Source organism: Nuphar pumila, chromosome 2 (assembly GCF_984573655.1).
Source record: "Nuphar pumila chromosome 2, dmNupPumi1.hap1.1, whole genome shotgun sequence".
In the NCBI taxonomy this organism is placed as follows: domain Eukaryota; kingdom Viridiplantae; phylum Streptophyta; class Magnoliopsida; order Nymphaeales; family Nymphaeaceae; genus Nuphar; species Nuphar pumila.
In genome coordinates this window covers 87,821,195-87,835,693 of record NC_143250.1, presented here as the reverse complement: position 1 = coordinate 87,835,693, position 14,499 = coordinate 87,821,195, and the positions used below count along the sequence as shown (strand labels likewise).

The window sequence follows — 14,499 nt, the reverse complement described above, 5'->3', positions numbered from 1 at the left end:
CCCATGCCCTTCATTTTTAGGCCAATTTATCAATCAAGTTTTATGGTGAATGTGTTCTTACTATTATATACATCATAAACTATCCTCTCTCAAAACCGTTGATGGGTAAAATGCCATGTGAGGTGTTACACAATAAAACACCTAAGTATGTTCACTTAAAGGTTTTCATATGCTTGTAACATCCATCATACTCACAAATTTGATAATGCACCAGAGAATACATGTTTGTGGGATATTCGTATGGTCAAGTCAGGTATAAAGTGTATGATATAGAATCAAACAAAATTTGTGTTAGTAGAGACATCAATTTTATGAAATGTTTTCCCATTTAGAGATCATAGGCCTCCTAACAATGATGATGTTAGTGTATTGCCCATACCCATATTTGAGCCATAAGACCCTCCCCTACCATGCCAAAGTCCTGTGTCTATTGTGACTATTTCTACTGGTTCACAATTTATGGATCAACCTTTCCAAACGAGTAATCCATCTCCTATAGATTGTAAAACCCAAGATTTTTTCTTGATATTTAAGCCATAATTCACATTCTGAAAACTTGGCATAGAGTTGGTTATCTTTAAGGGTTTTTAAGACGATTCTCAAGTGCTCCACGTGATGTTCCTCATTCTTTAAATATACGAGAATGTCATCGATGAAGACAATGACAAAGCTATCCAAATATGGTCTGAATATCCGGTTCATTAGATCCATAAAGGCAGCAGGCGTATTAGTGAGTCCGAAGGGCATTACTACGAACTCATAATGGCCATATCTCGTTCTGAAGGCAGTCTTAGGTATATCCTCTTCTTTAACTCTGAGCTGATGATACCCAGATCTGAGGTCGATCTTTGAGAATACTCTGGCAGTTCTGAGTTGATCGAATAAGTCCTCAATTCGAGGCAACGGGTATTTGTTCTTAACAGTTACCTGGTTAAGCATCCGATAATCGATGCATAACCGAAGGGATCCATCCTTCTTTTTTACAAATAACACTAGGGCTCCCCATGATGATACACTTGGACGGATGAACCCTTGTTCCATCAGTTCTTCCAACTGACATTTCAATTCATTGAGTTCAACAGGCGCCATTCGCTACGGGGCTTTGGATATCAGCAATGTTCCGGGTAAAGATTGAATTCCAAATTCAACCTCACAAAGTGGTGGAAGTCCTGACAATTCCTCAAGAAACACGTCGGAAAACTCCCGCACCACTTCCAAACTCTCAAGAAACTGTTCGTTGGATTTTTCTACCGAGAGACTCAACAAGGAAGGCCACACAACCCTTCCTAAGGTATTTTTGTACCTTAAGTGCTGATATGAGTCTTTTATGTAGAACTGGTTTGAATAACCGGTATTCCATTTTAGGCAATCCCGGTCGAGATAGAATCACTCTGCCCTCGCGGCACAAAATCTTGGTATTATTTTGGGCTAACCAATTCATTCCCAGAATGACATCGTACTGTACCATATTGATCAGGATGACATCAATTGACAAGTGTTGCCCGACTATCTCAATATCCAAATTTTTCACACACTGGATACATTTGGTGCGTGAACGCAATGAATTATATACTTCGATCATTTTATCAACCGGTTGCACTGAAGCGTGGAGTTGTTTGGTGAAATCATTGAAGATAAAGGTATGAGTAGCACCACAATCGAACAAGACGTAAGTTGCATGTCCATTAACAGGTACAGTGCCTTCAATCAGGTCACCATTTTCAACTTGTTCAGTCATTACAGCATATACACGACCTGCAGCAGGCCTTTGTTCTATTCTAGGTGGAGGTCGTTGAAACTATGATCGCTGTGGTATTGGCTGAGAGGGTCCGACAGATCTGGCATTCGTCTTTTGCTCATCTGCAAGCTTCTTTCTGCAATGTCTTGCAATGTGGCCTACTTTGCCACAGTAAAAGTAACCACTCGTGTCACGCGGACACGACTTTTCATAGTGGTTCACATGGCATTTCGGGCAGTTTGAGTTGGATTGCTGATTGTTTGGAGCCACGTTCTGTCTTGACCTTACGACTTGTTGAGTTGTGTTCCCACCTTGGAACTTCCTCTTTTGAAAGGGTTGTCGTGAACCCTAGCCACTTGGGAATGTCCTCTTGCGGTTCCCACCATCAACCACGGGCCTCTTTGCTATGATCACTTTCGATCGCTCTCAATCAACTTGTATTTTTGAAGCAGCTGCCACAACTGTTTGGAAAGTTTGGGGCATGCTGGTTATAACCCGTGACCTTAGCCCTTCTTGTAGCCCATTGATGTACTTGTTGGCCCTTTCTTGGTCGGTCTCAAATAACCGGGAGCAATACCATTCAAGGTTTTGAAATTTGGTGGTATAGTTGATAAGTCTCATACCACCCTGCTCCAATTCCAGAAACTCCATCTTCTTTTTATTTCTGGAATACAACGAGAAGTAGTTATCCATGAAAGTTCTTCGAAAGTCAGTCAAGGGATGACTTCGATTTGTGAGAACTAAATAATCTTAGTGGTATCCCACCACTTCCGTGCATTGTCTTTCAGCCTATACGTACTAAAGTTGGTCTTTTTTTTCTTATGGTACCCCCAGTACCAGGAAGGCACGTTCGGTTTCTTCGGTCCAACTCTTTGCAAGCTCTAAATCAACTCTATCGACGAAAACTGGTGGGTCATGTTTGAGGAACTTCTCATAGGTTATTCCTCTCAGGTTCTCGTTGCGAGGTGTGACTGGTTCTAGTCTCGTTTCACGGATGGTTGTAACCAGGTTGTTGAGTGTCTCCAACAAGAATTTTTGCGTATGGGACTCCTCGCTCGACATGGTTCTCCTCGTCGTAGGAGTCATTTATCTATTCGTACACAAGCACTTATTTTTAGTTTCTCGATGTATATTAAGAAGTAAAAACTTTATTTACTTATATACATTCATTTACACAAGCATCGCCTTACGTAGAAGCGTCATGCCACACTGGCATACATAGGCGACGAGAAACTATATACATGAGTCCATTGACTCCAAAACATTACCAGTCGCTTAAGATCTGGATTTCTTTGATGAAGATGAACTCATAAAAGTCTATCTGTTGCCACATTGCCTTGGTTTAGGCACGACAAGAGTCGGCTTGAGCGACACTTCCACACTCTCAAGCAAATCCTGGGGATAGATGAAGGATGCTGGTCCACTCTCACAGACAACAGTATCAAGACTCGGGGAGTCTGAAATTATGATTGGCGAATAAAAGGAATCCCCTCTTTCATTTGGATTATTCAAGCTTGGCGTATGTGAAGCCGGGTGGTAGCTTGGCGAGCGATTGACTTCCGCAAGGAAGTTCAATTCGAAGTCTCTCAACCTTGGTGATCCATCAGAAGTCGTTGGGGTATTGTTGCTCCCAACACTTGAGTGATGCGGTCCATTAACATGCGAGGTTTCATCCCTAAGACCCTTTGATGCCCGTCGACCCATATCGGCAGTATACCTTCTTTGGCATTCGTTGGCGGAATGCCCATTTTCGGCGCAAAACTGACAATCTTGGACTTCATACGGGCATATCCACTCATCGTGCATGAATTTGCACTGATAGCAATAGCCGCGAGAATCGTGAGTTGTCATCTATACAAAGATGCACCCAGATAAGAAACAAAAATATAAAATTTATACTTACAGTGCGATATCGCAAACATGACGAATCTTGAACTAGGTTTCTCAGACACTGCTCTGATACCAATTCTGTAATGCCTGAATTTCTAAAACAAAGCTAAGTTAAAATTTTCGTGAATTTCTTTTTTTTTCTTTGCAGTGGAACTTAGGAAAACTTTTAGCAACAGAATCAGACGATAATGAGTCGTCAGTTTTAGAAAACTCCGAGCACATTACAGGTATGTGGCCAAGCAACTCATTGACCACCTAAGTGTTCCATTTTATCGAAAACCACATGTTTATTACAACATCACTGCTTGGGAAAGCAATATAGTTTCAATAAAAGGAAGTAGTACAACTCTATCTAGAGAAACCCTGGAACTTGATGTTGCCTTGCTCCACATATCGCAACGTAGGTCCAACGCCTGTAATCTCCATAAAACAGAGTCAGAACCACTGATGGTGTGGTAAGCAAGCAATCACACATCCATTCAACTCAAATACATATGATGACCACTCAGAGTCGCAGTTCGCAATAACGACGCTCAAGCTTCCAAGACTTAGCGTATATCGCAAGAGCCTCCTCAGGGCTATGAGTTGAACATTCGCTCAAGTCTTCATGACTTAGCGCAAGCCTCTTCAGGGATGCGATTTGAATAACTGCTTAAGTCTCCATGACTTAGCCTTGACCTCTTCCGGGTCTCAAAGGGATGTCTAGCTCAAGTCTTCATACTTGGCACATCCATATCCCACGCATCTAAGGATGGCTCCTCGATCTTCGCTTAGTCGCGCGGATACAACACGGGTCTTTGTCCAGTCGGTCCAGTCGTATACCGATCATGACATCTTCACAAAGGTTATGCAAGACTGACTCAACAACGTCCATTCACTCATACATTCAAGCATCGCTGAACCTAAGCTAATGCTTTGTTTCGATAATTAACCCCTCCCCCTGAGCTTAAGGAAGGTATATCTGAGCACCAAAGCGACGATCTGGGGTTTGATTATTCAATGTATTTTTAGATACCCCAGAGGCCTGTTGACCCCATCCCTCTAGTAGGACGGTACATCATACCAGAAGAAATCCTTACTAGATATTCAGAAGCATCCTGCCACTGCAGTAGTTGGGTTCAATCCTTAGATATTTAAGGATAACTACATCCTTCATACCTCTGAGTGACGAAGGCCATCAATGAACTCTATCAGGTTCAGGTGTAATATGTGTCACTCAAGGCTGCGTCATCACCGTCTTCCTCGGTGAGAAATTCTGAAAGGGTATGCCAGTCTGACAAGCTACTTAATGCATGCCTATTGGGCAGCCGTTGAGGAGTATGTACCCGACCCCGTTCAGTATGCCTCTAACACGGTCATCAACCGTGGGGTCTTTTCATTTTATTCATATGCATGCTTGACTCTACTCTCAGCACTACGGCCATCACGGGCATCTCACCTCTTTTAGGTGGACAATATACTCTGGATCTGCGGTCCTTACGAGTCTAGTTGTGTAACTGTTCTCAATGAGCATGCATATGACTCGATCTAAATAGATCAGCTACTCGGCGTATTTTTAAGCAACGAGTCCAAACCTAGTCAAGGCGCAACCTCTACTCTGACTCAGCGGCCCTTACGAGCAAGGTGCCCCTACATGTATTTGAGAGATGAGTCATTATGAAATCGTTCCAACGACAGACATCATTATGTCGTTCAACCGGTTCCGGCAGCTCTTCTGCCAACCATTTCGCCAGCACCTCCCCTGTTCCAAAGGCAGGAGTGCGACGATCCTTTCTATATCGTAGAAAGTGTTTCATGCACTGGGTAGCACTCTGCTATATGACAGAGTATCCTACTACATTCTTTCTGAGCTATTTCTAGCTTTCTTCAGAAATTTTTGCAGCACTTTCTCTCTTTTATGCGTTTCTTTTATCCATTTCAACGACATCTTTCCTCTTTGGTGAGAAATCGCTACGCTTAACTCGGGAAATGAATATGCACCGTTGTGTGTACCTTTCATCCATCGAGGTTGTTTGGAATCCTGGGTCATATCCAACCCATACGTAAATGACTTAGTATTTACGAAAAGAGCATTTTGCCAAAAAGTGAAGCCTTTCCAATAGGGGCTTCATTCGTTAAGCAGAATCTTGAACGAGGATCGGTAAGAGAATCACATTGGCGATTTGGAGTTGATCTTCATTTGAACGCTCATTTACGCGCCATATATATAATATAAGCAGAAGCCTATGCTTTATACAGCGGCGGCGTAAAGAAAATGCATATACATATTGTTCAGGGTGTGTAACTGAACGAAATATTCTACATATATATTTGCAGAAAGCAGGAGCCTTGGTGTGTTTCAACGTGACGACATAAATAAATGCATAATCGGAAGTGCATTAATCGGAAATTGCAGAAAGCAGGAGCCTTGACATCATACGACGCGACGACAAAAGTAAATTATAAAGCCTGTGTGATATAAGATGCATCAGCAGTATCCAGTCGATATACACCTAAATTTCTATCCAATGAGAGTTACGAGGCGAGCTAGTGAGCACCAAAGTGTTCTAAAGGGCTCAACCAAGAACTAGGGTAAGATACCATTTTTAAAAATGCATATACTGCATATTCAAATATATATCCGACGATAGTTACAAGGCGAGTGGTTGAACACCGGAGTGTCCCAAAGGGCTCAACCAAGAACTACAATCAGATACTACTTCAGAAAGTATATGTTATATACAAATAAACAAACACTTGAGAGAGAGAGATCAACGAAGCGAACTTACTTCAAATCGTGGAAGAAATGGCTTTGGGGTGTCATTTTGCTTCGAGCCTTCCTTCGAGAGGTCAGACTAAGTCAGATGAAGTTGATTTAGTTGAGAAAGAGGTAGAGTAGGTCAAGCTACTCAATCTAAGTGGTTTGAACCAAACTAGGTTCGGTCTAAGTCAACTGGGTTTAGCAGATTCGAACTCAACCCAAGTAGGCTAAGTCTAGGTTCAGAAAACCAAACCGGAATCTGGACCAAAAAGGACTTTAACTTTGACTTTAAACCAAACCAAGTTCAAGTCAAGTCAACTGGGTTTGAACCAGGTCAAGTGGGTTCAGACCAGGTTAGGTGAGCTAGGACCAAGTCAGTCAGGCTAGTAACAGATCAGACAGGCTCAGGCCAGATCAGGCAGGTTCAAACCAAGTAGGCTAGGTAGGGGAGGTTTTAGGAAGGAGGAGAGAGAGAGAAGGCTAGAAAGGGGAGGGGGACAATTTTTTCTAAAGGGAGGCACCTTTATTTATAGAAAATGAAACTTGGCCCCCAAGTTTCCCTTTTACTTTTATGCCCTTGGCTTCTTTTTAATTCTAAGAGGTTCCTTGGTATGGGGCCCACATGAAAATTCCATGAGATATTTTTGTGGGTCCCACCAAATATTTTCTGAGGAATATTTTTGTGGGTCCCACCAATATTTCTGTGGGTCCCGCAAAAATTTTGGGTTTTCGGTAATTTTTTTCCGAAAAATTCTCAATACCCCATTCTCTTCGTATTGACGTAACTAAAAAAGATGGCTCGAGGAAATCTCTTGATTTCGTCTAGGTAGAAAGTTATGACTTTCAGAGTGTTTGAGCATATATTCACAAAGTGACGAATATTTTAAGTATAACTGGTTCGTAGAAATTGATTCGTTTCGCATTCTGAGTGAAAATGTTATTTTTATCGATAATTGCATCATGAATTTTATTCAGAAATTACACTGAAAAATTGCTGGTCTTACAGATACCCCTCAAAATGTCACACAGAGTCATGCTCATGATACCGCTTCAATCCGCAAATCCGATAGTCTGCCATCCACCATCGTATCTCAAGGATTTTTATGTTACTCGACAGTACAACCTGTTAAGCTTAAAAGCTTAAAACGCTAACATTGGTCTCACACTATCCAAAAGGCAAACCATTGATCTAAAATAGCTCAAAGGTTAGAAGAACTCATGGCTAACCAATGCTAAGTTTTGATTGAGCTAATTTAATTAATCCATTAGGTTTCAGTATCCACGAGAAGACGAGTTGTTGGGAGATACAAATTGGGTTGCACCTGAATCGAGTCGAGCTGCTAAAGATGATAGCTTTATAAGGAGTTTGAGAGTAACTAATGCCACAAGGGCTTTGGTGTAATGAAAGGTGTGTTGGCCACTAGAGGGGTGGTCAGGGTTATATTCTCATGAGCATCAATCCCTTGCAATAATGAGGGCAAGGGATAAGCCTTTGCTCAGCTGAAGCTTGGCAACTCTCTAGGGATAAGGAGTGCTACACAAGTTTATATTGTTGGAACATCGATCGTATGTACGGCAGGCTTAGCCAGTGTAATTCGGTATCAAATTCGAGAGTAGTTTCATCTAGATGTGTCAACAGGTCAGGTTTGGTTCAGACCCAGGTGGAACTAGATTTGGACTGGATTTTTGGGTATGATATTGGGTCCAGACTCGAGTCTAATCGGGTCTACTATAAGAGAAACCATACCCGGACCCAATAAGAACTACATGAATCAGACCTGGACCATACCTGGTAAAATAATATTTTTTTATCATTTTTATATTGAAAAATTATGGGTCTTAATCGGGTCGGGCCGGGGTCTGGTATAAAATTTCACAAACTATACCCGGGTCCATGTATTAATCGGATCTTCGGGTTTGGACCCGAGACTTCTTATTTGTCACCATACCCGAACCCTGTTGGGTTGGTCCTGGTCAGGTTGAGGCAAACCCAACCAGTTGACACCCCTAGTTTGGTCGTCCTTCGTAAAAAAACAAATCTAATTAGCAAAGGACAAGACACTCGTTATTTGTGCGGGTGATTATTAATATCATTTAATCCAAAACCCTCAAGGGGAAACGTGTGGTAATTGCACTCAATGCTGAACCTCTTCTCACCTATAGCAGAAAGGTTCAAACTAGGGGCAAGTTTGTTTTGGTCAAAGCTGTGATTCCTGAGCCTAGGTGTGCCTTCTTACTGTTCCAGATGTACAACACCATAGCTGCCTTTGCCTCCCACCAATCAATCAGCTTTCAGACCACTAGAATTTTCCAATTTCTCGGCAGGCATTTAGTAAAGCATCCCCCTATGAGCTTGATTTGTGTTCCTAAGGGGCGTTCATTACACTTTCATTCAAGTAAAGCCTCTTTTTTTTTTTTTTTAAAAGACCACTTTGGAGGGAAAGTGCTTCCTTAAGGTAATGAACTCATCTTGACGTAAAAGTTTTTTTTTTTTTTGATATGGGTCTCACCGTATATTTCTCGTAACCGTGTCTGTTTCACCTTTTGCAGGAAAGATGCTCTATTTTTTTTTTTTTAAAGGTAAACTGAGATTAGGCAGACCCCTGTCAGTTATACAACTATACCATTAGGTTTTGAACCTGCAACGTCCCAACACAAGGTGACGTGCATTATCTGCTTCTACCAGACAAGCAGAGCCCGATTCCAACTTTCCTACACATCTTTTGACACCCTTTTGCCATTCTCTGCTTGTCGTTGGCTTCTGGATACCAGTAATTCATCGTTTTTTAGTTTTTACTATGCGTGTGTTTCGAGAGAGGGAGAGACACTGTGGAAATCGAATGTGGACGCCCTATCCATTTAAAAAAACGAACAAAAAACAAAAAAGAGGAAGAATGGATGTGGAAGAATCAATCTCTGCAAAAACAGCTGTGTGAATATAAAAAAGTGATAAAGAGTACAATAATGGTAGTAACATCATGCAGCTTGGGAGCCCCACAGCCGTGCACATCTCTCTCGACATACACGCTGCGCAACAAAGGTGGATATGGTGCAACACCGTACAAAATCTGTGCGCTGTTGCACCTGAGAGCCCGCAAGAGCCCATTATAGCTGCACCTGAAATGAAAGAAAATATGAATAACGAAAGAGAGAAAATTTTCATTCAGGGCGTAGGGGTCTTTTGCCCTTGATTCAGAAAAATGGGTCTCGCCTTTTTTAATATTTTGATATGGACTTCTATCTTTTTTGAATGCTACCAAACAGAGGCCGACCTTTACTATTGTGTGCTAACTCAAGTTAAATGATGAGTCAAATTACAATAATCACCTTCATATTTAAATGTTTAAAGTATTTGTTCTCAAATGAAAACAATAACCTGCATATTCAAATGTAAAAAGTATTTATCCTTTTTCTTTTTTAAGGGGATGAATGAATACTTTTCAATTTCAAAGATAATACAGAGAACAAAAAAAAAAATGAAAAATCTGTGCGTTGTTGCACCTGAGAGCCCTCTATAGCTGCACCTGAAATGAAAGAAAATATGAAAAACAAAAGAGCGAAAATTTTCATTCAGGGCGCAGGGGTCTTTTGCCTCGGAAGCAGATCAGGTCATGCTGAACATTAGCATTTTTTCTCATGCCGACATCGTGGCCGTCTGTTTGCATTTTGGATGAATGCCACGTGGTTTTGTTGACTTTTGAGCTTTTAAAATGCAAATCGGATGGCCACGATGTCGGCATGAGCAAAAATGATCATGTTCAGCGTGACCTGATCTGTTTCCCTTTTGCCCCTGATTCAGAGAAATGGGCCTCGCCTTTTTTAATATTTTGATATGGACCTCTATCTTTTTTTTAATACTACCAAACAGAGGCCGACCTTTACTATTGTGTGCTAACTCAAGGAGTCAAATTATAATAATCACCTTCTTATTTAAATGTTTAAAGTATTTTTTCTCAAATGAAAACAATAATCTTCATATTCAAATGTTCAAAGTATTTATCCTTTTGCTTTTTTAAGGGGATGAATGAATACGTTTCAATTTCAAAGATAATACAGAGAACCAAAAAAAAAACTCATGTTTTCCATGATGATGGATGTTGACTTGAGGTCCTTATTTGATAGTTTACATAACCAATGTTGTGAATATTGTTATGGGTAAAAAATGGATATGAAACCAACGGGGCTCTGCTTGTTTGGCAAGTTCAAAACCCAATGGTACAGTTGTATAACTGGTAGAGGTCTGCCTAATCCCAGCTTATCGATATGAAAGTGACCTGAAATTGTTTATTTTTAAATAAATCTTAAAAAATGGACAACAATAGATTTAAATATTATTATATTGTTTTTTGTGATGCATCATTTTGTGGCTAAAAGTTGGCCGGTTAAGTTCGATTCAATGCAAACGAAATCACATGATTCTCTTAATCGATTTGAAAATAGATTCTGGGTTCAAGACGATACCTACAACATTGTCCATAACAACTATGGCCATATAAGATAAATCTTTAGTGCAGATGTGTATATCAATGAGAAAAATATCTTATTGCTCATACTTTTTTAGGTGAATCTAAACATACATATACGATCTGTTTGATTTGTAGATCTATTAAAAAGTAAAGAGGATCATAATACGTATTTTCGCTAAATCGTTGAAATGAAAAAAAATATAACATGATGCGAAAGCGTATCTAAATTCATAAGCGCTCCAGTAAATCATTGATGGGTATGATCTTCCAAAACATGTATATATGACCATATTCTTTTCTCTAAATCTTATGAGAGGTTGAATCAATTGATGATTATGGGGAGCCTCAAAGAGAGGGCCATTATATAAGGTTTGGGGACCATAACCAAATCTGTTTTCAATTAGAAGTCTGTCTCCAATTCAGCTCATTACAGAATTGTAGACAGAACATGTCTCTTCACATAGTGTACCATACCATATGAGATATCATATTGCCCAACTAGATTAGATCAAATAAACTCGGCCTGAACCTGAGACAATCTATAACGTGTGATTAAACATATGTAGCCCTACATGATTTTTCCCAAAAATCTCACTTGGGCCATATATGTCACCTTATAATCATGCATTATATCCTTATGAGCTCAAAAATACTGTCTTATCAATTGATATCTCTATCAATTCTGTTCATTGATCATGTCAACATAGAACCAAAGTGGTCTTCATAACAAATAAGGTAATTGGACCCATCAATGATCACGTATATTGACATAACCAAATGACATGGATCAAGTATGGATGTGAAGCATGAAAAGTACATGTAATGTGATCAAACATGCATATTTCTAATTGGTCCTAGCTGAAAACTTTAGTGAGATCACAACATAATGAGTACAAAATGTAATTAAAACTTTAGCTTTATTCTGAAGTGGTAAATGAAACTTTATTATATCATAGAACGTCCAAATACAAACTCCCACTAAACCAGCATATCATAAAATGATAAAACACCCATTCAAGTAGTATGCTCATGAAAGACCTTGTGTAGCAAACCTTTGGTAAGCGGATTCACAATTATTGAGTTTGTACCAATATGTTCTATCGATATCTGACCATTCTGCACTCTTTCTTTAACAATAAAGAACTTAATGTGAACATGCTTTGACTTCAAAGAACTCTTATTGTTATTGGAATACAGCACTGGTGAATTATTATCACAAAATAACTTTAACATTCTTTCAACATTATAAAAAATTTGCAGCCTTGTGACAAAATTATGTAGCCATATTTCATAATTGGATGTCTCATAACAAATTACGAATTTTGCTGCCTTGGTGGAAGAAGTAATGAGTGTCTGCTTGGCAATCCACTTAAAAATAGCACCCCGACCAATAGAAAAATATAACTTGACGTGGATATGCTACTATCTTGGCATATCGCAAAATCAGAATGAGAATACCCAATGATCTCCAACTAATCTGACTTTCTGATTATGAACATGTAACCTTTTGTTCTCTGCAAATACCGCATAACTCGTTTGACTGCTTTCCAATGATCCATACTTGGGTTACTAAGATATCTGCTTAACATTCCAACAATGTACACTAAATTCAGATGTGTACACACCTAAGCATACATAAGACTCCCCACAACATATGCATAGCGAATCTGTTCCATAACTTTAATTTTAGACTAGTGTCTGAGATACTCAACGAGACTAAACTTATCTTCCTTAGCAACAGGAGTATCCCCTGCTTTGCAATCCTTCATGTCATATCTTTCTAAAATCTTTTCGATATAGCTCTTTTGCGATAATTCAAGAATACTTTAAGAACAATCTCGATGTATTGGGATTCCTAATACAAAAGAAGCATCCCCAAGATCTTTCATTTCAATTTTTTTTATCAGAAATCTCTTGATTTTGTGCAGTATGCCTATATCATTACTAGCAAATAAAATGTCATCCACACACAAAACCAGAAAAATAAATTTACTCTCACTGAACTTATGGTATATGCATTCATCAATCACATTCATCTCAAAACCAAATGAGAGGACAACTTGATGAAATTTATGATATCACTGACGAGAAGCTTGCTTAAGTCTATAGATGGATTTTTTAAATTTGCAAACCACTTTCTTGGGATCGCCTGAGACAAAATGTTCTGGTTGAACCATATATATTGTTTCATCGATGTCTCCATTAAGGAATGCAATCTTAACATCCATCTGATGCATCTTTAAATCATAATGAGACACAAGTACCATCATAATCCTAAAAGAGCCTTTCACAAAAATCGGAGAGAAAGTCTTTGTGTAGTCAATGTCTTTTCTTTGAGTAAACCCTTTTGCAATAAGACGTACCCTATATTTTTTCACATTACCTTTTGAATCCCGTTTGGTTTTAAATATCTATTTGCAGCTAATGGGTTTCACACCTTCAGGTAATGGGACAAGATTTCACACATCATTGTCCATCATAGATTTAATCTCTTCATTCATTGCTTCAATCTACTTTTGAGAGTTAGAACTTTGTGTGGTTTGATGAAAGTTGATTGGATCATCTTCCCTTAAGCCAGTATCACCATCATATTTTTGTAGAAAGACAATATAATAATCTGAAATTGCTTTTCTTTTTTCTCTAGTAAATTTCTTTAATGACATTGGTTGTTGAGGTGTTTCTTGAGGTTGTTGAGTTTGAACTCAAGTAGTAAAAGCTTGATTTTGGATAGGGAGATCTAAATCATTATCTTGATCCGAATTTGTGAGAACAATGTCAAGAATAAAAATCTGATCATGACAACTACAACTATAGGAAAAGAAAGAGACTCTTCTTCAAAAGTAATATCTTTTACTTTATCACTCCTCGAAACTCAATACCCTCAAAGAAACAAGTGTTTCCCATTTCAAAAAATGACTTATTCACATGGTTATAAAACTTATAGCCCCTAGATCTATTAGAATACCACTACAAGAAAAACGTTAATTAGCGACGAAAATAATTTGTCGCAAATTTGCGATAGATTAGCTAGAGAAAACTAGTCGCCCTTAAAATTGGAATTAGTTGTGAAATTAGCGATGGAAAAATTTTGTCTCAAAATCCGTCGCTAATTAGCGACGAAAACATTCTGTCTCAAACTTCATCGCAACTTCGCGACGGATGAGCGACAAAAAATTTTTGTCGCTACTCCGTCGCTAATTTGCGGCGGTGTTTGAAACAGAATGTTTTCGTCGCTACTTTTCGATATAAAATGGCCCATCTAGAGCGTGAAATTCTCCCTCCCTCTTTCTCTCTCTGATTACCCCCAAATCGACTTTCCGATAGGGAAGAGGGCAGTTTGCACCGTCGTCATCAATCATCGTCCGTGGAAGATCATCATCCGCGGCACGAGCGGAGAGCGAGATGAGGAGGGTGATGTTTGATTAATTCCCTTTATATTTGGTTTCCTACCATATTTGGATTCAAAACGTTGTAGTTTGATATGTTCTATGTGTACTTCTAATATTTGAATTTTGAATTCAAAGGGTGATGTTTCGTTACTTGAAGATTTTGTGTTATTTGGATCTTGGCATTAGATTCTTTGCAAAATGATAACTTATCGTATTAGTGTTTGGTCATGAGCATTCTAATTTGATTATTCCTCTTGCTAGTGATGATTAATTCTT

At 39.2% G+C, this 14,499-nt stretch overlaps 1 pseudogene; it reads left to right on the top strand.

The window, feature by feature from the left end:
* The window catches only part of LOC149845971 (uncharacterized), a 56,369-nt pseudogene that overhangs the window by 25,474 nt on the left and 16,396 nt on the right, over positions 1-14,499 (top strand).